This window comes from Ruditapes philippinarum, unplaced genomic scaffold (genome assembly GCF_026571515.1).
Source record: "Ruditapes philippinarum isolate M1 unplaced genomic scaffold, ASM2657151v2 ctg4080_1_1_1_1, whole genome shotgun sequence".
Taxonomy (NCBI): domain Eukaryota; kingdom Metazoa; phylum Mollusca; class Bivalvia; order Venerida; family Veneridae; genus Ruditapes; species Ruditapes philippinarum.
Genome location: NW_026854827.1, coordinates 95,599 through 101,598, shown reverse-complemented (window position 1 = coordinate 101,598; position 6,000 = coordinate 95,599). Strand labels below are relative to the sequence as shown.

At 33.0% G+C, this 6,000-nt stretch overlaps 1 long non-coding RNA gene across 1 annotated transcript; it reads right to left on the bottom strand.

Moving 5' to 3' along the window:
• Positions 1–3,503: 3,503 nt before the first annotated feature.
• LOC132741214 (uncharacterized) lies at positions 3,504–5,991 on the bottom strand. The gene is made up of 2 exons (XR_009627254.1): positions 5,083–5,991; positions 3,504–5,043 (listed from the first exon to the last, which is right to left on the bottom strand). It is a non-coding gene; the product is annotated as an uncharacterized LOC132741214 (long non-coding RNA).
• Between the last annotated feature and the right edge of the window lie 9 nt (positions 5,992–6,000).

Sequence of the window (6,000 nt, the reverse complement as noted above, 5' to 3'; positions counted from 1 at the left end):
TTTACGCCGACTACAGTTGGCCATGACATTCAGGTGCCACGCGAGATCTCGTATGACGTCATTCGCGGGAACAGATTTGAATAGAGTCGTGTATCTATATTTAGAACATTTTGTTGACATGATTTTGATACTTTTATTCAAGATAATGTTTTTATTTATTTTCATTAATTTTTTAGTACTTAAATATGATTGTATTGAATATAAAAGTCAGTAAATCACCTTTTTCAATATCTTTAAAAAAAGTAATTTATAAAAATATTGGAGACACATGGGTTCGTAAAGGTCAATCTCGTAATCACGTGATCAAACATTTTGGCAATATGGCGGCCAAGTGCCGAAAATTTTACCTGTCGGAAACTATTAGGTAGTTTATGTTCGTAATAAGATTTTTATTTGTCCATCCTTGGCTTATCAACAGATAATATATAGTTTTATCAAGGTATGCTTCACTTTACTTCATGGCATGTTCGATGAATAAATACGAGCGTGTCAGATTCCTGGCACGATTATTGGTGGACTTTCCCTATGGGGTTATCTTCAGCGTTCACGTCATGTCATAGTATATAAACGGGTACGCTGAAGACCTTAAGCTAATGTGGCATATAAAGCTTTTTTCTTGGATATTATTCTGTGTTTGTTCCGTGTAGGCCTACAGTAGGGGGAGATTTATCGATAAATAACACGATATGATGAATATCCTAGCTGATGAAATCAAAAATATTAATATGCTTTAAAGGTGACGTCACATTAACTTAAACTATAATTAATTATTAGACGTTATTACGATACCTTTCTATATGTCCGATATCTGGATCAATACAATAATAAGTTGTAGAACTGACCTTGTTCGAGAACGTTTCATTCGTTTATATAATAACAATGACGATAAGACGATGACAGCACCTGTTGCTAAATATAGTCCGTTATCTTTGACAAATTCACGTAGAGATTCCATTGTAACTGTTTGTTTGTTGTTGAGGTTTTTTAAAATTAAATGAGTAAACACAACACGATTAAGCGATTACTACTGAGCCTGAGGTTAAAATTCAGCTCATGATATGAATAAATGACAGATTACGTTATCCGGACGAATACTCCGTTTTTTTTTCTGTAAAAATTAAAGATCCTGTAACTCATTTATTTTAAGGTTTTATATCATAAATATAATGCTTATAATGAAAATTTATCAATATTGTAAGTTCCAAAATGCATAATTTGTAAAGATATCACCAAATTTACATTACATGTTAATAAAAGGAGGTACATGTAGTTAGATATTTATTTTCTGTTAAGTCTAAGAAGAAATGAATGCATATAATTATTAAGTGATTACATATAATGTGGGCAAATATTTACAGTACTTTAACATATTTTTCGATGTTTGAAAATTGTTTTAGAAGCATAATTATATGCATATATAAATTTCACTTAATTGAGGTAACAACCTTAATTAAAACATGCAGGATCTTTGATGACTTTAACCTACTGAAAACTTCCTTCTAATTATAAATGAGCCGCGTCACGACAAAACCAACATAATGGGTTTGCGACCAGCAGGGATCCAGACCAGCTTCTGCGCAGTTTGATCAGGATCCATGATGTTCGCTATCAGATTCTCTGCTTGTTATAGTGCTTGTAAGCGAACAGCATGAATCCTGATCAGACTGCGCGGATGCGAAGGCTGGTCTGGATCCATGCTGGTCGCAAACTCATTATGTTGGTTTTGTCGTGACGCGGCTCACTTTATGACATCGATTTTCATGTTATATAGAAGCAGATATATGAAGGTTTACTATATTGTTTTGATTTATATTATTTAAAATTCACAATATAATTATCTGCCATAAAATGATCACTCCATGTCCACGTGAGTATATGTACTTGTTTATAATATTTTGCCATGGTTTTATATAATATACAATGTAACGTTACATGTACACATTCGAGGCGTATGAACCTTAATATTTAGAACGGGAGCTTTAAAATAAAGTACATGTTTTAATTGATTAATGGAAATTATTATTCAATACATGCTAACAAAACTATATCATTGATTATCTGATTTATAAACATCAGTAATAAATAATGTGTAACGAATAATTTACAAATGATGTTATCAATTGATACAAGAAAAACAAACTATTTTCCTCTTCAAGAAGCACGCAATTTCCCGCTTCCCTGAGATTAAATCTTTCTATTTCATAAGTAACACATTAAAATAAAGTAAACCTTTAACCTATTGGTACCATAAGTGATCAGGCTTTGCCACCAGCATAAAACCAGGCACGTCCTTGTTGTCTGGTCAGGCTCTATACTGTTGGCAGCTCAATTTTTGTATTTTGATATGGAAATCCCATGACTTTCAAGTATACTAATATATACAGTCTCGAGTCGAAAAGTTTTATATAATATTGTTGTTTCACTGCTTCTGAGGGATCACTCTTTTTTTATCAGATTGTTGTTATACTTTTTGTTTATAAAATATATTGGTACCAAAGGTGAAAGTACCAATGGCACCTAAGACGTCTTATCTTAATCATTAATTTGGTCCTTAGTTTGGTCTAGTTGCAAATTGTATCTTTTTTTGTTATTAATAAATTCTATTCGAAATTAATTTGTTTATTTTGCAAATAATATTTCACTTTTACAAACTTTAGAATATTATTGCAGCCCAATATATGGAACAGAATTAATGCATTTATTCTATCTTGCTTGATGACATTGGAACTTGCATTATGCTTAATTCCATCTTGCTTGATGACAATGGAACTTGCATTATGCTTGATTCCATCTTGCTTGATGACATTGGAACTTGCATTATGCTTAATTCCATCTTGCTACATGACATTAGAACTTGCAATATGATTGATTCCATCTTGCTTTATGATATTTAAACGTTGCATTATTCTGGATTCCATTTTTCATTATTTCATTAAAACATTTCGTAGTGACCAATTCTTTCATTGAGTGATAACTATTAAACTGGAACAAGCCATTTGGAATACTAAAATGTTAACGTCTTATACCTTTATGTATAAGCTACCTTTCTTCATGCTCTATACAAACCATTTACGGTTTAGTTTTTTTTTTGTATTACTTTTATGTAGAAGTCATTTAAAATTGACTATTTTTTGTTCCCTGATGGATTTTGTTAAAATGGGACTTATTTGATTTACAGCTCGCATGGCGTGATTACTATTAGCTTTCGCTTATATCCATTATTCAGTGTTTATGCTTAATAAAGCTCGGTGTCTGAGGCTTTGTGGATTATGTTTGATCATCTTACATTATGATAAACAATTTAAACAATGTCTAGCGATTTGTGAACTGTTAAGGGGCGAGAACTCTGTTATCGATATCAACGGATTTTTTCCATGATTCGCCTATCATCGGAATTTTCCGTACATGTATATATTACGGAATACCGTTAGGGCCATCGTGGTTATACGTTAAAATACAGAGGGCGACAATGCTATAAATACGTACCAAGCGCTTAATACATAAATTGCAGTGGAAAGAATATAAATACAAGTAGTAAGGATTATGCAATATAATTTTATACATGTATATGTATACAGTCTAATAGAAAAAATATGCTCGTAAACAGTTATTCAATGGGGCAGTTATACGTACAGTGGCGGATTCAGGCCTTGGCTTAAGGGCTGCACCTACCCCCAAAGATACGTTGATGAGCTGGGATGGAATATATACGTGTAAGTTTCATGCAATAGTGGTCATAGTGTACTCCCTTATCAAAACATATAATGCTGTCATCCAGTTGTTAAGCACCTGCCTACGATTGCGAAGGTCTTTATCTAATGACTTGGACATTGAAAAGCAAAACTTATTAATTGGCCTTTTAACTTAATAAATGTCTCAGTCACTAATAGTGGCGAATAGGTATGTAACACATTAAAATATACATGTATAATAAGGAAAGAAGGAAGTTGTTTATTTTTGTGACATGTGCATAGTCAATTACAAATGTTGGGCATATGTGTGTCTGATTATAGATCAGACATCCCGCACACACCACCACATTCACATACATTTGTGCTTAAAGATATACTATGCACATCTTTCAGTAATATATTTTTATCACAGAAATTTATTGAAATCTATAAAATTCTTACTAAATATGTTTTATTTAAATAAAAACACATACACATAATGTATAGGAATCTGCTTTCCTTATTACGGGTCAAGTAAAGTTGTGCCTGTCTTTAAAAGAAACTTCCATATATATTTTTGTAATAACACTATACATGAATATTCATACTGCCCAATTACAGTGTAAAGTATTTAAAGCACAATGTTTGTGTGAAGCCAAATTATATTTATTTTATTTTACAAAAAAAAATCAAGTTTGTACTGTACTAAGTCGTGGCCACGAGTTACTAAGTGACATGTGTGTGTTTTTATTTATCTCTTTAGTTATAGCCCTTTGTTGGGACAATTCTATGATAGAATTGGTCATTTTGTACGTACAAAGGCCTGTTAACATTGTTTATACCATAACTTGAGAGGGACTTAGTCCTGGTTTATTTTATTGGGAAGGGACATTGCCCATGGACAGTAGATATCCTATAAGGATGTTTGAGGTCACAGGTCAGATAAACATGACACTTCATGCAAAATCCTTGTCTGATGAATGATTTAGAAAGAATAAGCCGTAGTTTATATAACCTAAAAAGATCAGTAGATGACACCTAATAATTTTTAGGCAATTTGGTCAGAAATCAGGGTCACAATGACGCTAAATCTTTGACCAATCAATAACTTGTATAAATGGCACTTTTACGGACAAGTGAAGTAGGGGCATCCTTGTTAGGAAAATTCATATAAATAGTGTAATTTGATTGGTTATTTATCTCGTTCGCACGAATTAACTTTCTCGTGGCCACGACTAAACTTTCTCGTGGCCACGACATAGTAACTTGTTCCAACGACTTATTTATCTCGTGGCCACAACATATTATCTCGTTCCCACGACTTAACTATCTCGTGGCCACGACTTAGTAACCCGTGGCCACGACACAGAAACTCGTGCGCACGAGATAAATAAAAACACACACATGTCACCTTTGTGCCACCTTAAGTTTGATAAAATTCAATTTCACTTATCACACACGCTCAAAAAGAAGTGTAAACAATTGTATAAGAGGTGAGTTGCCACTTGTAGGATGAGTTATTAGAGACATATATAACTTTTTTTTCCACATGCTGGCGGAATCTTCAAAAACACGCACTTTTCGTCTGTCGCATCGTGTTCTCTTGTTTTTTAGTAAATTTACATGTCAGTCCCCAACTAACACTGTTCTGTATACGCCCCTATATAAAGTGGACGTAACTTTGTTTACTCCACGTGCCAAAATACGGGATCATCCGGAAAATAACGGGATGTACCGACAAAGCGACACCTGCTGTCATAATATGAACACAAATTATTGCAACTCGCATTATGCTTACTGCCAACTGCTTAGTGCGTACTGTCACATGTGACTATAATATCGCTATCGTTGTCATCTTCGTTGTCGATGCGAAGTGATCATGTATTGCATTATATTTGTAATCAGTGAATATATTGAAGCATATGAATGCTAAGACACATCAAATCAGCCAATTATTGATCAAAATGAATAGTTTAATTTGACATAATGTCGACAATATAAGTGGCAGATTTATAGCAAATTAAAGATACAACTACCATGTTACATATAGTTATAAAGAATGCTATCTTAAACACCAAACATAATACGTTGTCCTTAAAAAAAGATGCAATTAAACATATAGCATATTAAAATATGTGAGTTTGATGGTTTAGTAGGGAACACACAAGGTTGCAATTACATGAAAGTGCATTCAGTAATCATAAGGCATGATTGAATTCAGCAAAACGCAGGTTTTCATTGTCATAAAGAAGTATAGAAGCAAGCATAATGTAAGTTCCGATATCATAAAGCAAGATGGAATAAATGCATTAATTCTGTTCCATACCAA